General features: G+C 38.8%; 1 long non-coding RNA gene across 1 annotated transcript in view; it reads left to right on the plus strand.

The window, feature by feature from the left end:
• Positions 1-12,739, plus strand: part of LOC311584695 — a 34,472-nt gene extending 21,733 nt beyond the window's left edge. Inside the window, exon 4 of the long non-coding RNA XR_014774967.1 lies at positions 12,076-12,739. This is a non-coding gene — a long non-coding RNA (uncharacterized lncRNA). The remainder of the gene's footprint in view (positions 1-12,075) is intronic.
• The last annotated feature ends 8,469 nt before the right edge of the window (positions 12,740-21,208 follow it).

The raw sequence follows: 21,208 nt of genomic DNA on the forward strand, positions 1-21,208 counted from the left end.
TCAGTATTTTAAAAAGTATATTTGCAAGAGGGGCTTGAAAGTGGAGGGAATTAATGGAAGCTCAAGGATTTAGGTATATCTGGTCTTTGTGGACATCTGTACTTTTGTTGTTGTTTTGGGGGGTTTTGTTTATTTTTTTGTTTGTTTGGTTTTTTTTCAAGACAGAGTTTCTCTGTGTAGCCTTGGCTATCCTAGACTCACTTTGTAGACTGGGTTGACCTTGAACTTACAGCAGTCTGCTTGCCTTTGCTTCCCAAATGCTGAGATTAAAGGCCTTCACCACCATGTCTGACCCCGGACATCTCTACTTAATTGCTCATACCCCAAACATGTCCTGTCTATCCCCCTGTTTTTCCACAATATTCCCTACACTTCACCCAGCTGTGTGGCAATGAGCCCCCTCATCTGTTTGGATCTGCTGCTTCTGGGTGTAGCCTCTCAGAGGACAGCTATGCTAAGCTCCTGTCGGTGAGCATAGAAGGGTTACTAGTGTCAGATGTTGGCTTTTTCCCATGGGGTGGGTCTCAGGTTGGGCCAAGCATTTATTTATTGGACATTCCCTCAATCACTGCTCTGCTGTTTTCCCTGCACATCTTACAGGCAGGGCAAATTTTGAATCCAAGTTTTTGTGGTTGGGTTGATGTTCCCCTCCCTCCACTAGAAGTCCTTTCTATATAGAGGGTGTCCTCTTCAGTCCCCATGACCCTTATTATTGGGAGTCTCAGCTATAGTTACCCCCACATACTCTCAGAAGCCTATACTGTCCTAGGTCTCCAGCTTGTCTTGGAGATGTTTCTTCCACAGTTTCTCTTCTCTCTGAAGGCTTTCTGTCCTCCTGTCTCTGCTTTCCCCAGGTCTGATCTATACCTTCATTTCTCTCTGTGTTTCTTCTCCTACCTTGTTCCCTCTCTTCAACTACTTCTGCTGTCTATTCTATTTCTCCTTCTGACCGAGATTTTAAAACTCAAATGACAGCACATGCCAGTAAGGATGTGGAGAAAGGGGAACACTACTCCATTACTGGTGGGAGTGCAAACTTGTACAACTACTTTAGAAATCAATTTAGGGCTTTCTCAGATTATTGGGAATAGTTCTACCCCAAGACCCAGCTATACCATTCCTGGGCATATGCTGAAAAGGTGCTTCACCATACAACAAGGGTAATTTGCTCAACTATCTTCACAGAAGTTTATTTGTAATAGCCAGAATCTGGCTTATCAATATTTTTATTCTTCTATGATTGCCTTAGAGTTTTACTGCTGTGATGAAGCACCATGACTAATAGAAATTTGGGGGGGGGAGGTTTATTGTGCTGTCATTTTCAGGTAACAGTACATCAGTGAGGATGGTAAATACAAGAACTCAAGCCAGGCAGGAACCTAGAGACAGCAGCTAATGCATGGGCCATGGAAGAGTGCCACTTATTGGCTTGTTCCTCATAGCTTGCTTACTCGGCTTTCTGTAAAGACCCAAAGGGCATCAGTTGAGGGGTATCTCTACCTATAATGGGCTGGTCCCTCCCATGTCAATCGATAAGAAAATTCCTACAGCCTGATCTTATTGGGGAATTTTATCAATTGGGGTTCCGTCATCTTAGATGACTCTAGCTTGTGTCAAAATAACATAAAACTAGACAGCACAATGATATTTCTACTGCAGGAATAAGTGAAGTCCTACTCTTCTGTAAATAAAAATTGCAGCCCGACTTCTAAACCAACCCAGATGTTGGCAAATTGTAGTATAATGAAGCTCATTTCTTTTAACATAATTTTAATGGTTGAAAAAAAATCAAAATAAGACTATACCATGATACAGAAAAATGTTATGGAATTGTATTTCTCAGTGTCTACAAACAAAGCTTTAACGGAGCATTGCCAAGTTTATTAGTGAGCACATTGTCTCTAGCTGTTTCTGCACTACCAGGCAGGAGTTGACTAGTTGCAAAGGAGACCTTAGGCTCATTATAGAAAAGATCTTGAACTCATGATGCTCAGCCCTGGTGGTAAAATGTACCCATTTTGGCTAATGGTTAGCAGGGCAACCTTCTCCTTTCAATGGAGCCTGTCCTGTTCTCTATCTTTCTGTTCATTTAACATCTCCTGTAGATGTCATCACATTCCTCTTAGTGCAGCATTCTTATTTTACCCAAACTAGGGATGATGCTCTAACATTCTATTGAGAATATTTTAAGGTCATGCATCTCACCTGCATAATTTGCCTTATCCTGTCTCACTCAGGTCTTCACCATCATGTGCTCTCATCTATTCAGTCTTCAGTCCTCTTTGTAAAGACATTGTAAATGTCCTCGCAGCATTTGCTAACACTGTGACCATTAGCAGTTTCTCTTAACTTTTACTAACCTCAGTGTCCACCTTTGCAAAAGTAATCATTCATGAAACTGTTGTAAACACTGAATAAAAGCAGGCATATGAACACATAACATAGTGCTCAATGCGTGTTTAATATCACTTAGCTATTTCAAAAATATTAGTCCAAAACCAAAAGCTTCTGTCAACCAAAATTAAGAACAAAGTAGTCTCCAAACCTGACCCACTGCCACTCCTTGTGGACTCTCTTTTCTATTCAGTCTTTCCTCTCTCTTTCCCTGACTAGTCTGTTCTTCCTATCTTGTGGTTTTTACACCTCTAATTGTTCATTTTTAATGCATTGCACTTTGTAGTTCGCCTTTAACTAGTCTTCTAAAAATTCTCTCACAAAGGTCATCAGTGGCATCCCAATTCCCACATCCAGCTGTATTTTCCAGTGTTTGTATTCTCTAATCTCTGTTGTATCCAGATTTAATCACTCATCTTTGGAACTTCCCTACCCTGGATTCTAAAACTCTACTACCTTCTGACCTCTCAGCTTTCTGTCTCCTTCCAGGGAGTTTCTTCATCTTTCCATGTTTTAGGTCCTGACCTGTGTGTATCACTGCTCATGCCATACCATGTTTAGTGGTTTTCTTCAGTTCCAAGGTTTTAAGCTGATATACATATGCTCATAAACCTAATATTATCATCTATCCACAGACCAAAAATTGTATATCAAAGTGTCCAGTGTTTAATTCACGTGGGCATGGCTACCTTTTAAATTCAATATATCAAAACAAGTTCATTGTTTTGTCAACCTGCTTTCTCATTACTTTTTGGTGAATTAATTGGGTTACAATCAATCAACCAGACTGCTGGGAGTCATTCTTTCTTCTTCTTCTTCTTCTTCTTCTTCTTCTTCTTCTTCTTCTTCTTCTTCTTCTTCTTCTTCTTCTTCTTCTTCTTTTCTATACTTCAAATTCAATAAATCTCTCACTCTGGTGAATTTCCATTCTCAAAAGTTCCACATTTTCTAGTACATGGGCTCCTTCAGTGAACCTTTTGTCTGCCCTGGTTTAAAACTTTCACCATCTCCAAAGTGTACCACAATTATAGGCTCCTCCTGAAGTCCCCTCAGCTTATAGTTGACACCTTCTTAATCTGTGCCACAGCATCTCTTTACGCATCTCTTCTGCTTAATCTTCTCCCAAGCTCCTCCTTGCTCAACTATGCACAAAACTAAGCTTCTTTGAATGCCATAAACATTCTCTATGTGGAGGCTTTCTTCCTTTCTGGTATGGTGCTCTAGCAGTGTAGTCACGTTTCAAGTCTTCACATCACTGTGTTCAGAAGTAAGTAGTAGGCTTTGTTCTGTGGAGTTCTGTAGATACTGGTACCCAGCTGATTGCATCTTTCCTCCACCTTTCCTCTACCTAAGGGAGGGTTTGATGTTTAGCATCAGCTCAAGCATCACATCTGTTTTAGTCATTGTTCTATTGCTGTGAAGAGATGCCATGACCACAGTAATCCTTATAAAGAAAAGCTTAATGGGGGGAGGGGGAGGGGAGGGCTTGCTTGCAGCTTCACACACAGCCCATTATGCTCATGGCAGGGAGCATGGTGCTAGGCAGGTAAGGTGCTAGAGAAGGAGCTAAGAGCTACATCCTGATCCATAGAGATAACTGTGCCTAGCTTGGGCTTTCTAAATCTCAAAGCCTACCCAGAGTGACGCACTTCCTCCAACAAGGTCAGACCTATTCCAGCAAGGTCACACTCCTAATCTTTCTAATCCTTCTAATCCTCCTCAAGCAATGCCACTCCCTGATGATTATTCATTCAAGTGTACCAGCCTAAGCGGCTCGTTCTTATTCCAACAACCACATCATTATATAACAGATCTCCATGGTCTAAATCGTCACTTTCTCTTTTTATTTTTTGTTTCGACCACTATGCTTTTGATTGCCCTGTAATTATGTAGCACAGCATATGTATAAGAGTCGGCGTTTATATATTATTTATTATGCAAAGAGTTATTCAAGAATTTAAGATCTAATTGCTATTTTACAAACTATAAAAGTGATGTCTGAAAGCATAGACTTCCAGATGCCATTTTGCTCTTATTTACAAACTACAGAAGTATGTGCCAGCATTCACAAGGGCAAGGCAGTCACTGACTTGCCCTTGAAAGGCATGTGCTCAAGTTCTCTAGCTCACTAGCTGGTTCATGGTACAATTTCAGTGCAGGAGAGCAGTAAACACTAAGAACTGAAAGAGTTCATGTGAAACAAAGATTATTCTCATACTGTTTTGCCAGATATTTAAAGCACTAACTTAAATATTTTGACATCCTGTTTAATTCAAGAGCTATGATTTGTAGTTATGCTCTGAGCGAACTTTAGTGTAAATATGGTTCATGTTCTACAGCCTCAGCTCCCACAGTTGTATTCCTGAGTAAATTTCCTGGCCTCTAACCCCACAGGCCTCTTGCCTAGCATTATCTTTTAAAAAGGGTATTTTTAAATTTTTTTCAAGAGTCTAAAATAATGAGATGAAATGCATGCTATTTTCAACAAAGAGGCAAGAAAGTGACAGAATGGGAAAGCATGGATGAATGGCAGCAGAAACGGTGCCTAATTGAATAAAGAAAATTGGCAATTATAATACAGCTCTATGAAATATGGAAAGAAGTCACGAGCAAGGAATTCTGGACCTGGATTTATGAAATAATTTCTTAAGTTCACATATTTAGTAGTTTCATAACCTCATATATTCACAAGCCAGGAAAAAAAATACAGGACAAAGAAAGCCATTCTCATCTTGAGCAATGCCTGTTACACAAAGTATCAAGGACATTTACAACTGTGTTTAAAATAATTTTCATTTTGATACTCACGAATACAAATCAGAAAGAGAAACATAAATGGTCTTAACTCTAGCTGGTAGTATTCCTTCAGCTGGTATTTAGTGACTTACAGTGTTGGAAACACAGCCTTGTTCACTCCTCTGCTCAGCCCATCTTTATAACTTAGGGGAGCAGAAAGGGGCTTATGTTAGCTTACAGCTCTAGATTACAAGCCATCACAGTGGGCAAATCAAAGAAGGAACTGCAAATGGCTAGTCACATCACATCCCCAGTCAAGAGCACAGAGAAGTCGCTTGCTAGCTTGCTTGCCTTGGGCTCTATTTCTCTACTCTCCAATGTATTCCAGGGATGCCTGCCTAAGTGCCACCTAGAGCATGTGTGTAACTTACATGTATGTTGAGCAACTGTGTGTGTTTTAAGGACAGAAAGGTCACCTTACTTGGTTCTGGGCCTGGAGTTCTCACAGGTGACTTATATTTTGCATAGGAAGGGTAAACAGTAGCAAAGGGCCTGTGGTCTGGAAACAAAACTTTCCCCATTCCTTCATGATCTTCAGGAAAATCCTAGATACCTAAGAATTCTCTATTTGAGGCCAGCACCCCCAGTCCTTCCCAAACAGTTCCATCAAATGGAGACCAAGTATTCAAACATATCCTTTGGGGGACATACTCATTCAAACCACAACACTCACTTAATGTCTATCTGTACTTGGAGATAAAAGCTTAACCATTTCTGCTCATGTTGAGAAAATTCTCGGGAATTGGCTAAAAGCTTTGTTAAGCATGGTTTGTACCTTGTACTTCCTGCTTAGTCATATCACTTCATCTTCTCTACAGGCAAGATGAGCATGCTAAATGTGTTATCCATCAAACAATATCTCAGTGTTTGTTTTTAGACAATTCTGCCTGTGACATCTATCCCAAAAAGAACTCAACAGATATTTCTTGAAAACATATGTTAGACACTTAGCCATAGTGATAAGCAGTGTGATAGTGCTTACTATGTGCCTGGCATCCTTGGTACTAGTGTCATACAATGTATATGACTTACAGTAACCTTCTGAGGCAAGTGTTGTGATTGATGACCATTTTGTCCAGTAGAAGGCTGTGGTGCAGAGATGTTATGTGGTTTGTTCAGGATCATACAGTTGGCAAACTGTGGATCTCACATCACTAGCTAGGCTACTGGAGTCCCAAGTTCATGTTTTTCATCATCAGGGTAAAGTACATCTCTGAAGATGTCCAGTAAATGTTCACTGGATGAATAAGAATGCATTCCTATGACATGTGGGGTCAGTTGATGCTATTGATTAGTATATGCTTTTGGGTATGTGTGTTAGCAGCTTTGAACAAATGCATTCCTTAGAATAATATTGAGCAAAAAAATTGTAACTTAGAATTAAAACATTCTTGTTTTTCCCCCTCCTATCTTTGTGAGGACATTTAGGATTACTCCTCTCTTCCAGTCTCATCTTACTCATGACAGTAGCCAACCTTCTGTTTAAAACTCTGATCTCTGAAAATTTTTGAAAGAGACTCTGTGATAACCAATGACCCAGCATTCTTTTTTTTTTTCTGAGATAGGGTTTTTCTGTGTAGCCTTGGCTGTCCTGGACTCATTTTGTGGACCAGGCTGGCCTCGAACTCACAGTGATCCACCTGCCTCTGCCTCCCGAGTGCTGGGATTAAAGACGTGCGCCACCACGCCCAGCCTGACCCAGCATTCTTACGAGCATCCTGTGGTTCTTGTTTCTCTTGTTGACACTGCCCTGCACTGAAAAGGTAGCACACTGGTCAGCTCCAATTCATTGGGCAGTAAATTTTGCCTCTGCTCTTCCAGCATGAGTAGCTATCTTAGGACTCATTCAGTGGCCTAATTGTTGTGAATCCTCTTTCTTCAGTCTCTTGGCTCCTGTCTGATCAATAGTTCCTAGAGAGCTGACTCTCCCAGGCAGGATCTGCTACCATTTTACATTTCTATCCAACTGCTGTTGTCTGCTCAGGTGGTCACCTCTAGAGAGACTGTGACTGAATTGTCATCAGATGCGTACTTTGCTCTGTGCATATTCTATCTAGCCATTATAGATTGCTGCTCAATTGACTGAGACAATTTCCATTTGGCTCTCTCTGAACCCCTGTCCTGGCTCCCTTCTCCCCTTGTATTTTCATCCTTTTCTCAGAACAAGGGACACCAGAATTCTTTGTTTGTTTGTTTTCAAAATACCCATTTGTAACTGATTCTAGTCCTTCTGAAAGTTAACTCTGGTCTTGTTTTATCTGTCTCAATTTTTCATAATTTGCCTCTTGGTTACATGAATCATAGTTAACAAAAAATAAAATGCACAGTTGTGTATCTATTTAAGTTAAATGCCAAGCATAACAAATTCCTTTTTGGATGACAGCCGACTTTTAACTCTATATTACTTAAGTAATTTTCCCACTGTCACCAGACACCAGAACATAGAAATAGTTTTGTTTTCTTCTAAAAAATCTTTTTGTCTTGTTTTGTTTTGGTTTGGTTTTGGTTTTTCAAGACAGGGTTTCTCTGTGTAGCCTTGGCTGTCCTGGACTCACTTTGTAGACCAGGCTGGCCTCAAACTCATAGAGATCCACCTGCCTCTGCTGCTCGAGTGCTGGGATTATAGGTGTGCCCCACTTCACCCTGCCATTAAAAAAAAAACCTCAATAGTCATTTATTGAACTAACCTGCCAAGTTTATTGAGTGTCAGGCTTTGCTCTGGCTCCGGGGCCTTTCTCTGAGTTCTGGAAATGTGATATGTTATCTCTAACTCTACTCTCTACATTTCTTACTCTTCATTTAACTATTTCAAGCCAAAATCCCTTATTGCTTTATAAAAATGTTGGTGGAGGAGGGCTGGTTAGCTTTTATCAACTTGACACAAACCTAGACATATCTGGAAGGAGGAAATCTCAATTGAGGAGTTTTCCTATGGGCATAATTATGGGGCATTTTCTTAATTAATGATTGTTATGGAAGATCCAGGCCACTGTCAATGGTGCCCTCATTGGCCAGGTGGTCCAGGTTCTGTAGGAAAGTGATCTGAATAAGCCACGGTGAGCAGTGTTCCTCCATGATTCCTGACACTGCTTCTCTTCAACTTGGTGCCATGACTTCCTTCAGTGACATGTTGTGATTGGGACTTATAAGTCACATAAGCCTTTTCCTCCATAAGTTATGGTCAGGTTTTCACAGCAATAGAAGTAAGCTAGGATAGGGAGCATGATTATTCTCAAGCAACACTTGACTGATGAGAGGTTTAGAGCTGTTCTGGTGACTTGGTCAGATTTACACTTCAGAATGGTGCTAGCAGCTAGACCTGAGGCTCAGTCTCCCTCCCCAAAGAAACATTAAAAACCTGAGATTAAGACACAAAAAATGTTTTACTAGCTCTATATATCATTTGGAATTTGTTTATTAATCCAACCTGATGCTAGTATTTCCTCAAAACATTTCTAAACAAGTGCTTAGAATACTGCTTTCTTTTTTTTTTTTTGGTTTTTCGAGACAGGGTCTCTCTGTGTAGCCTTGGCTGTCCTGGACTCACTTTGTAGACCAGGCTGGCCTCGAACTCACAGCGATCCGCCTACCTCTGCCTCCCGAGTGCTGGGATTAAAGGCGTGCGCCACCACGCCCGGCGAATACTGCTTTCTTAATGGAAGATAGAAACTAACTTAGTTTTTCTTTTTTCTGAAAAGGAAAATATTCAGTTCCATGAAAATAAGTGGTGTTCTCTCATTCACCTCTCTTTAATATTCGTCTTTCTCTGATGATTTCTTCAAATAATTTGTCAGAAAAGAAATATAAGCTATGGCCCCACAGAGAGATGTACAGTTGGGAAATATAAGCTATGTTCACATGGAGAGATGTACAGCTGGGAAACTGTAGCCCACTGGTATTTCTGGGATACTTACTTGCATGATACCGTAAATACAGTGAATGCATGGAGAGACACAATGTAAACTGTTACTTTGAAATGCTTGCTTTTGGCACAACTTCATCACAGGCGTTTTACAATTTACAAAGCAGTATGGAGTAATGTCGACGACTTCTGTGTTTACAAATTCTCTACTTCTTTACTCAAGGCAAGATTTTTGGGTTTGGCACCTTTTCAGACATTCATCACTTCTTTTCAGTGTATTATTACATTCTACATTGAATGTTACTCTCTTCTTTATTAGAATACCTATTATTTTATTCCAAATTGAATGGGATTCAATTATGTGATTTTTCTCAGAGGACACACACACACACACATTCCAACTGAAGCTCATGTTAGGCTCTAGAAAATGGATGACTTCGCGGCATGTAAAACATTAAGGGAAAGATTTTGTTTTGTTTTAATTTTTACAAGATTGAAGAACAAGACATTGTAAATTGTGATATCAAATAGTAAGTGTGAAAAACTGCAAGAGAGCCCTTATAAGCTGTTATTACCCCCAAGAAGTTTAGAAGGGTTTGAAATGTAGGTAAGTGGATGAGCACTTACCTTCAGTGCACAGGGAGGATTGGCGTTCAGTCCTCTGATTCACATATTGAGGAGGCAGGATTCATGAAAAAGATCTAAAGATGTTGCTAATATCTCAGAGGTATTATTTTTTGGCATTATTTAGTATTCCTAAGATTAAATATCTGAGGTAGTGTACTTATTAGCTTTAATTTGTCATCCTGACATAGCCTAAAATTATCTAAGAGGAAAATACTAATTAAAGGAATTACCTAGATCAAATTGGCCTATTGACATGTCCACAAGACATTGTCTTGATTGCTACTTGATGTTGGAGGGCCCAGTCTACGGTAGGTGGTACAATTCCTAGGAAGTTAGTTGGCCCAGGCCTATGTAAAAAAGCTGGCCAAGCTTGAGGGAGGAAGGGAGCTAAAGAGCAAACCAGCAGGCAGCATTTCTCCCATGGTTCCTGCCTTGAGTTCCTGCCATAATTATTTCCATGATGGATTGTGACCTAGAAGGACAAACCAAATAACCCCTTTCTTCCTAGGGTTGCTTTTGACCAGGATGTTTTATAAAATAGGTAGTTATAATGCTGCCATACCTCTTGGACAAAAGATTAGGTATTTTAGCTAAAGATAAAAGCAAGTACTCAGGAGGTGGAGGCGGGAAGCCTATGAGTTCAATACCTCCATGGATTACAGATTATGCTGAAAATCAAAAACAAAGCAAAATGCCAGTGTTTATTATAATCTCATTATGTCAGCCATTGTCTTAGCCAGTGATTAAATGTTCAGTGATTAAATAAAATTCATTGTCTCATGTACTTAATTTTGTGGTGAGAAGAGGTAGAAATCTACACCATTAACTATCTTTAAGTATACAATACATTATTAAATTGACCGACAGCATGCTATATAATAGATGTGTTGATCTTATGTAGTTTAAAGCTTACATCCTTTAACTCACATCTTCCCAATTTCTCCAGACTCTTGCCTCTGCCTTTATCAGTTCAACCTTTGTAGACTCCACATACAAGTGGAATCATGTCATGCCGTGCCTATCTTATTTTATTTTACAAATCTTTTAGGTTGACCCATGTTGTCCCAAGTAGCATAGTTCTTTCTAATGGATGATTAACATTCTACTGCATTTATGTGATACATTTTCTTTATCTGTTCATTTGCTGATAGACTCCTAACTTGAATTTGTGTCTTGGTTATTGTGAATAACACAGTAAACACAGAAGTACATTTGTTTTCTCAATACATTAACTTTGTAGCCTTTGAAGATACCTGAAAGGGATTTCTAGATCAGTTTAATGTTTAAGGATCCTCCATACTTTTTCCATAATGATTATATTAATTTACATTCCATTAACAATGTATAACAATTTCTTCTTGTCCACACTTAATCAGCACTTGTTACCTTTTGTCATATTGATGAAAGGTATTCCAACAAATGTGAAAGGACATATCATTGTGTTTGTCGTTTGCATTTCTAGAATGATGAATGATGTTGAACATTTGTCTTCATAATGTTTTGTCATTTGTCTTATTTATTTATAGAAATAAACAAATTGATAATTATTAATTAATACTAGTTTGCCCATTTTTCAGTTGGCCTATTTGTTTTCTTCCTAATAAGTTGTTGAAGACAATCTATTTGGAGACAATGAATGTCTGTTGTATACTACTTATAGTGTTGCTCAGGGCCACAGTAAAATATTTAATTAATTTGAGAATTTCATAAATATACTTTGACTATATTGACCTCCATTTTTCTCCATAGCTCCTCTCAGATACACTGCACCTTCTCCCCTCCTCCACTTTGTGTCTTCTCTCTCTCTCTCTCTCTCTCTCTCTCTCTCTCTCTCTCAATTTCTTTTCTTTCTTTCTTTCTTTCTCTCTTAAACCATTGAGTCCAGTTTGTCCTACTCATATTGTACTGGGTGTGGAGTCAATGAACAGAGAACGGGGCCACACTCTGAAAACCAATAACCTCTCCCTCATCTAGAAGCTATCAATGCGCCATAGCTCCTCAGCTAGGCATGGAGTCTCATGAACTCCTTTCCTTTCTATCCTAGACTTTTAAGTCTGTCCTTTATTGATAGTCTTCCTGTATAATTTTTCAATAGTTAAAAGCAGAACACTATATCACCCCACTACTATTTCATTTCTCTATCTCCATTCAGTTCCATCAATCAATACTTTATATATTAGGTGGAATGCATGAGATACCCTCACTAGAGATTTGGCAATTATAGGAAAATCATGTGATCCCACAGTTTAATACGGTAGCCATTTGTCAGATGTGGCTAGTATGCACTTGAAATGCTGTTAGTGTGAGCGAGAAAGGCTGGTTTCACACCTAACTTACCTGCATCTTTGCTCTGAGTTCAACCACTAGTGACCTGATGACTTTCTTTCATCTTTTAGGCTATGGCATCTGCCACACTTGGATGGGACCCAATGTGAACAGTTGTGACACTATTTCTCCACTATTGCTCAAGACCAGAGATGTTAATTAGCCATTGGCATTTCAACTCAAACTCTCTTTGGCCTCAGGATGATATATGTTACAATGTATGTAGAAAATATGGGGAAGAGACTGGTTCCTATGGATTACTTTCCACATTTAACCATAATGCTTCTTGCACAAACTAGGTGAAATCATGGCAAGAAATATAAAAATCTGGTGGTTCTAAAAGTCATCCTACTTTATTTTATGTATCTGCTAGTGACAATACTTTAAAAAGGTACAATTAAGGAAGAAGTGCTATGCTGGATAAATGCCTGGACATTAGATTTAATTTGAGAGTGTCCTAGAAAACAGTAACATATGGTCACCTAAACCATAAGACATAATCATACTTCAAACAAAAATTCAAAAGTTATTGAGAGTAAATTAAAGCATAAGGACTTTATAATTGGAATAAAAATTCAAAAAGTATGAAAGAGGTGAAACAGTTAAAATCATTGCATGTGGAGGAGAAATCTGCTGGTAAATTTTCGTCTGTTCATTTCAAATGCTGAAAATTAAGTATATGCAAAATTCACAGTTGAAAAGTTTATTTTTTGTAAAACAACAGTTTCTGTTCAAAGTGGAGCCAAGTCTATTTCATCTTTGATAAGAGACAAATTTTGGAGTTTCTGGAAATGAGAGTTGAAAAAAGGACAAGGACTATTTCTACTTATGAATTCATAGTGTTCTTGAAAACTGTTTAATTTCTAAATGAAATATTTTGAAAAGTAAAGAGGAAAATGTTGTAAGACATAAGTTGTGTGGTTTTTTGTTTTTTATGTTAGCCCTGTACCCTCAGCTCATCCGGTGACATCTAATAAACAAGCAACTGGTCGTGCAAGAAAGTAATAGGTGTCACATAAAGATGTCAATTAAATTGATATTTGGCGTTTATTGATTTTTTTAATCACATATTATTCTAACTTGCTCACCTGTAAAATGCGACATCAGCAAATCTATCTGCATAAATTTGCCTGGTAGAGTGCAAAGTCTGATTCCTGATCTCACGGCCTACTTCTGTGGACCATGTAGGTACAGTGGCAAATGTAAAGGTTACAAAGAAAAGTGCAGGGTTGCTGCATTGGCTTGGTTGCTACGTGCTTCATTGCATGAAGCATATGGCCAGGGAACAGCATTAAGTACAAGAATTTTCACTTGTCCCAGAAACAGAGTGCCCCATATGAATTATTAGTGGGGATAGTCGATTTCTGAGAGCTTACAGGAATGTAAGCAGTTGTGTTGAAAACTTTCAAACACCCATGAAGTCAAGAATCAAAGGGGAATGTGAATCATAATGTCTAAATTTGAATACATTTTAGTTTAAACTTTTCTTTATTAAATAAGAGGTCTCTGAAGGAATGTTTAAAATTAAGCGGATTATTTTTCTTCCGTGTCCAATAGTTTCTTGTTTGGCATTCCAATTCTACTTCATTAAAAAATAATGTAGGTTGATAGACATGTACCGTTTCTCCGCTTTGTTGCTTTAGAGATCTTCTGTTCTCTTCTATCAAAAAGTTTGTACATTGGGCTGGAAAGATGGCTCTGTGGCTGAGAACTTTTACCGCCCTTCCAGAAGATGTGGGTTCAGCCTCCAAAACCCACATCAGGCACTTCACAAATGCATGGAACTTCAGCTCCAAGGTATCTGACACCTTCTTCTGGCTTCCCAAGGCACCTGTATACATGTGGCAGAGAGAGAGAGGGAGAGAAAGGGAGAGAGAGAGGGGGGGGAGGAAGAGAGAGAGAGAGGAAGAGAGAGAGAGCCGAGAAGACACTGTCAGAAGATTTATTTAATAATTGTAGGACTTAATGGATTTCCAGGATGGTAACTAGGAAGAATTTTCTCTTTATAATTTAGCTCAAGAAAGTGTACTTTGAATGTGTTCTTTCACGCTCTCAAAACACCCTGTCAAAACACCTTGCTAAAATTAACAGCTTAGAACCGATGCTCAGCTTTCAAGGATGCTGTGGTTAATTTATTGAGTGGTGCCAGTCCACGGTGTCACTGGGCGGAGAGTACTTCTCTTCATGTAACAGGGCTAATGCTGCTTCAAGCTGTTGTCATTTGACTTGGTGGAATTGCTTAGATACACTCCCCACACAGTTAGCTGCTGCTGACTGCCCTGTGTATCCACAAATCCGAAGCCCTGGGGAAATACTAATTAGTATCCTCAAGGAAGATGCTCCAGCCATGTAAGCAATCTCCTGAAGCCTTTGGGCTGTAATAAGGACCAAGCCCCAGTGACAGGTTCTGTTCTGTGCTGTGCCGATGCATGAAGGCTCAGCAATTTTCAAGAAGAGAATTATTGGATTCAGGCCCAGCACTGCACGGAATCTGTTAATCACCATGCAGAGACTTTGGCTCTGCAGGATCCACAGGGGGTAGTAAACTCTTACAAAGTTAAAGGAGACTTGAGCCTATGGTGTTGAGAAGTGGAGCAAGGGCAAGCTACTTAAACATGTATCTGTATACAGCCCTTTAGTGTTTCTTTGGTCTATGCAGAGCTCGTACTTTGTTCTCTCTCTTTTTTTAATTAATTAAAAGAAAAATTTAGATACGAATGTCCATTTAAACTTGCTGGTGACTTTCCTCCTCTTATTGCTTTAACAGCAATGATCAGGTTACCAAGAAACAAGAAATGGCTCAAAATATATGTGTGGGTACATCTGTCATGGCTTCATAATATGGATGTGACTTAGTCTAAGTCGGGGACAGGTACAATTTATGTCTACATGAAGGAGAACTCGGCAAACTAAATATTAATGGGTATGGAACTGACCACTCTGTTTCTGCTCCCCAATAATCAGAAAAGTTATAAGGGAACATGAGTTCAGAAAGTCAGAGCTGTAGGTGACTAGGGGATTCAATGATTTTCTCAGTCCTTGAAGATGCAGGCAAACTTTAAATAATTTCCATGGCATAAACTTGACAGGGAAAACAAAATAGAGCCAAGAAAGACGACCAATGGAGCCTTGATTGTAGTAATCCAAGGAGAATTCTCACTCCCATGAGAATTTGCAGCAAAACACGGGAAACACTTATTTCTAGTGGCTCTGAACACAGACGCGTCCATCTAATGTTCTCGGTTCCTAACCAAGGCTTTGCTTGTCTCCACAGCAAATATGATTCGATACTTAATTTCATCTTAAAGTTCCAGAGAGGGTGAGGAAACTAGACACATAAAGGCCTATATGTCAAGAATTGCTTGTTGTATTTTCTCATAGATTTTAGACATATGTAATCTCTACAAGTCCTTAGGAATGGACATAGATTATGAAAGCAATGTGTTAGAAGCAGCTACACGGTAAGGAGATCTGGGAGTGTACTGATGTATTTAAAGATTTTAGTCACAGTCGCAATAACTTAAGGGAAACTGTAACAGAGGACAATTAGCAATGGCTGCAATGACTTTTCTATTACCAAAAGTACAGAAAAAGATTTCTTGATAGGCATTTATGTACATTGCATAATAAGTATTCATGTCATTTGTTCTTACACCTTTTTTGTTAAAGGCCCAGTAGGTACTTCTGTTGTAGCTTTGCAAATTGGAAATGTCAGTAATGAGTCAAGAGGTTTGTTCTGTTTTCTCAAACATATTTTGTGAAAGTAAAAAACAAACAGAATTCATTGATGAGAGCTAAGATGGTTAATTTAGTATCATTCTGACTGGTCATGGAGTACTAGACACTTCATCATTGTCATTCCTGACCTAGGGTATTTCTAGATGAGACTAATTTAACTCTTGAACTGTCTTGTGAGGCCCTACACAATCTAATTGAATAGAAAACCTTATCTCTCTGTGGATTTTCTTTCTCTCTTCCTTTCTCCTTTCTTTCTTTCTTCCTTTCTTCTATCTATCTCTATCTATCTATCTATCTATCTATCTATCTATCTATCTATCTATCATTCATTTTTCTGTCTTCTAACTTGAACTGAAACCACTCTTCTGAGGTTTCAAGGCCACCTGAGTTGGATTTGGAAGTACACAAATTTGATACTGGCATTGATCTCTCAAGCTCTCTTGGGTCTCTATCTAGGAAGCTTGCAGATTAGATTTTGTGACTTAGTGTTTGTAATCACGACATAGCTGTTTTCTCTTCTTTTTCTGGAGAACCCTCGTCATTCCAACTCCATTCCAATCTCATCCTGCCACGGTCCCAGTACATATTTATTGAAAGAAGGTTCTTTAGAGCAACAACATAGGAGGAATCATACTGTGTGGAGTTAAATAGGCAAACACAGAAGGTTAGTATTAGATGAGAGCTGGGCAAGACTGTTGAAATGGAGGAGGGGCTGAGCTCAGCTCTGTTAAACAATGCCTCTACAGGCTGTAAGTACACGTGGCTCTCGGGTGTGATGGAGATGGGTTCTCACAGAGGTTAATAAAAGAAGGACTCTGAATGCTTTTCCTTTCTAATGCAGTATTCGTCAATTCTGTGCCAATACCAGCTTTCATTGATCTTGGTAGATAGAAGTAGATAGGCATTGTCTTTTTAACAAGAAAGGTCTCCATGGGCTCCCATATTTGATTGCTTGGTGGACAGTTGGTGCTTGTAATTGGGAAGTTCCTGGGACTTTTTGGAGGAGAAGTCTTGCTGGAATGGCCATGTCACTAAGGGCAAGCTTTGAGGATTTATAGCTGCTCCCCTCTAGTTCATGAATGAAAATGTGGTCCTTAGCATCCTGTTCCTAATACTGTTCCCACTTATAGACTCTGATCCTCTGGAACAAGGAGCTGAAATGAACTCTTCCTTAAGGGGCTTTTGGTCAAGTTAGTGCTGACAATGGAGGCGTCTTGGCCAATATGCTGATCTCAAATGACTTTAATGACTGGCTTATATTCTTACAAAAGACTACATAATGCCTTGTTAAGTCCAAGTGCTAAACGATGGATAATTAATTTTTTTAACTTGGTGTTTGAGATTAATTTTACTTGTACTAGCTAAAGGACTATGTACATAATAATTATTGGCTTGAGCCTCATTTAATATGAAAATCTTCCCTTAAGTTATACAGCAGCGAATAAGCTTAAGATATTTCCTCCTTTAACAAAATGTACCTTTCAGTGATGGAGCAATGTGAGTGGAAGTGTCTTCCCATCCCTACTAGGTGTTTTCTCCATTTTTACTTTGTGTGCACATGTATGCACAGGTGTGCGTGTCAATGAATTCCGATGCAGAGACCAAGGTCAATGTTAGTTGTTGTTCTTAGGTGCCCCCCACTGTTTGTTTTCAAACAGGGTCTCTCATCTATCACGAAGTGCGAGCGATTTAGCTAATCTACCTACACCTGTGCTGGGTTTTTTTCTATAGGTGTTGGGGGTTCAAACTCAGGTTCTCAGCAAGCACCTCACCCACAGATCCATCTCCCCACCACTTTGTCTTATAATTTAATGAGAAATCATCTTATTTCTTATTAAAAATTGAAAATTAATTTTTGAAGTGATGTAAAGACCAATATTCATTCTCTGTCTCTGTCTCTGTCTCTGTCTCTGTCTCTGTCTCTCTCTCTCTCTCTCTCTCTCTCATAACAGAAAAACTCAAGGCCTTTTCTTGGTCTTAAAGCCTTACCTTTCAGGGGCTGGGCATGGTGGTGCATGCTTTTAATCCCAGTACTCGGGAGGCAGATTGCTGTGAGTTCGAGGCCAGCTTGGTCTACAAAGCAAGTCCAGGACAGCCAAGGCTACACAGAGAAACCCTGTTTCAAAACAAACAAGCAAAAATAAAGCCTTACCTTTCAGAACCATGAGGAGGGTGTTACTCACCTAACTTATTTGATTTGTTTATGATCTCACTGTAGGAAAAAGACCACACAGCATTAGACATCTAGGCTACAGTTAGGTTTCTCCCTCAATCATATTTTTCAACTGCAGTAGTTGCATTATGATTATTCATGATTTTAATGTATTGTAGTATTTTAAATTACATGTCATACAATTTCCCCTAGAACTCAAATAAAGCAAACGAGAAGTTACAGCATTTTTTTCAGAACTTAAGGAGCTTTTTGTTGGCTGCTGCTACTGAGCTTGCTCTTTCAACACAGTTTGCAAGAGCAGACATGCTCTAATATGCTGCTGCTGAGTACTCTTTGCTATATACAAAGTAGTTTAGTTTTTGTCTTATCCTACATGAAATAACAGCAACAGTACTTTAGGGTGTTCTGAGACATTGTCATTGTGTCTAAAGATATTGAAAGTCTTAATTTTTCTATGGAATTCACTCATTAATTTATTGAATGAACCAATATATTCTCTCTGTGTATCCCTGGAAAGCATGGATGTTGGACTAGGCTGGCTTTGAACTCACAGAGATTCACCTGCCTCTGCCTCCTTAGTGGAATTAAAGCTGTGCACCATTATGCTTGGCTTCTCCAGAGCTTTCTGAAGTATTGGTATTAGTAAAGCTTCCTTCACATAATACTCTGACTTTTCCACAATGTTTAATGGGTGCTCTGGGGGACTTTGTATTACTGTAGCCTGTGTCAGCATTTAATTTTAACAGCACAGGTTAATTTACTGCTTTGAAATTACTCATGCTTTGCTTATAGGTGCAGATTAGAGAGTGTTGATACAGAGCTTTGGAATACGTCATATGAGAACCCTTACTTGAAATGGTCTACACTATTGTTTAGTGTCAATAATGCCTTACATTAATATACTGAGAAATATCTTGTGACTATTTGCAAAAATGAAAGAAGAGGACTCATTAAAATACTTAGAAAGCAAAGGGAAAATTGTTTCTCGAGGAAGTACTGTGTTGCATATCAAACACCTACACAGCCTAGGAGGTGTTTTAGAATAAAAACCAAAGTAGTATAGATTTCTTGGATGCATATTTTTAGGATATTTATCCTCATCGTCGTCATCGTCATTGTCGCCGTCATCGTCGTTGTTGCCGTCATCATCATCATCAACATCATCATCATCGGTACAAGTAGTATCACTATCTTTCTGAACAGAATGCTTGAAATTTTACAAAGCAAGACTCAGCTATAGCTCTGGGAACTTCTCCCCATTGAGCATAGGATGTGGACCAGTTGCTGTTGTCTCCCCAGGTCCTGCTTGGGAGTGGGAGAGTTGAGAGAGAGACTCAGCATTGTGTTCAAAGCTTTTCCAACCTAAGAAGTTTTTAGGCTGTTTAATAGTCCCATGTGACCCACTTAATTGCACGCACAAGCTCTTCGGGAGGACCTCAAGCTAGAGCAAATCAATAATGTATTCAGAGCACAGTGGGAAGGTTCTGGTAATGGAGTTTTCAGCTGCCCAGAGTGTGCTGGTTGATTTGCTTCTGAGTCTTGTTAGCCTGATCAATAATTAGACCAATAACTTCTGGAGCTTTGTCATCAGGATCTGAGATATAGATTCTGATTAGGTGACAGTGTGAGTGAATTAGAAATCCAGCTTTCATATAGTCTACCCTTAATTATAATGTGGAGACTGGTTAGTCCAGTTAATTATCAAACCCATAGCTTTAATTCTAGGAAGAATAATAAATGTCTAAATACATGACTTATTATCATAAGATGGTTTTTAAAATGCTTTATAACATTTGTATAGTAGTGAACAAACTTTGAGGCAACTTAGAGTGGACTGTGCTTTCCTGAACTTATTGAATGAAACTGTACATAATCTTTTTCATGCTTACCACTTGAAAATATTTTTAATGACATTATGTTGCATGTTTCCCTTTATCTTCTCTCTTTTTCGTCTTCTATTAATCTCCCCCCTTATACCACATCTAATTCCTTTTGTTTTTAGTGTAAACAAAAACAATTTGACCTCGGTTGTCTTTCATTGTTATTTTCTCATTTTTTAAAAAAGAAATGTTGAGAAAAATATTACAAATACCATTTAAACATAAAGAATATACAAGGTCAACTTAATAGAAATAATACTTGTATGTGGCTCTAATAATAATGTATTCCTAGATGAGACAGTGAATTGGTTCCTAAATTTCCAGATAGATTTATGCAAAGAAACAACACTCCATAGAACATGTCTTTTGTGAAGTTTTTACAACTTCTTGCAGAAATGCTCATTTCAATTGATTTAGGGTTTACGTTAAAAAAAACTTCCAGCTCATACATTCTGAGGGACTCTAAGTATGGAAAAAACACACGTTTGTTAAAAATAAGTATCGTAGACTTGTTGGGTAGATTCTGAAAATGCTGCATAAATAAATAACTAAGAAAAGTCCAGCTCACACAAAATGGCAACACCACAAAACACTCAGTGCTTTAGAGAGAAAAGTTAGACGAATCTTCAGGAGCTGTCATGTGACCTGAGATTTCAATGATGAGGAGGGGCAGCCAGGTAAAGCCCCTGGGGCACAGGAGACTTCTATACTGAGGGTCTAAGGAGACTGGGGTCCACTCTGCCATAAAGAAGAGGGCACAAGCATATAAGATTACAAGTAAACACATAAGTAGAGCTACTATTCTAAATGTGCCCACAGATCATACTGAGAGGTTTTCCTTGTTGATCTACAATGACACCCAGTATATGATAGGCATTTATAAGTACTGATTAAATGAACTAATGGACCAGAAATAAAACTAAGTGAAAATGACGTCAAGAGTGAAATTACAGCACCATACTGAATTACCTGAGTTCTAATCTACTAAACAAGAGTTAGATCACAGAAAATTTACCTCTTTTTATTGAAAGGGAAATATTAATTTTAAAAGTATTTTCAAAAAGAATCACTGACTCATACTCAACCCATCAGAGACCTCAGTTTTCCTTATTTCAATATGTCTCAGAGGTCAGTGGTATCAGCATAGGCCTGCAACATGATAGAAAAACCAAGTTTCAGTCCACAGTTCATTCCACAAAGAAAAATCTGTATTATCAAAGACATCTCTGATGCCTTATGTGCACAATGTCCTTGTAAGTTGTTGCATTGTAACAGTGAGTGCCACTTGTTAGCTTTTGCAGTCTGAATGAAAATCAATTGGGATGGGATCTTTGTTGTTACCTTTTAGTTTTTGTCACTGGACTTCACCCCCTCTCCCAAGGATAGAACACGGGAGTGCATCATATGTGTCAT

The sequence above is a fragment of the Acomys minous genome, assembly GCF_964271855.1.
Source record: "Acomys minous genome assembly, chromosome: 15".
In the NCBI taxonomy this organism is placed as follows: domain Eukaryota; kingdom Metazoa; phylum Chordata; class Mammalia; order Rodentia; family Muridae; genus Acomys; species Acomys minous.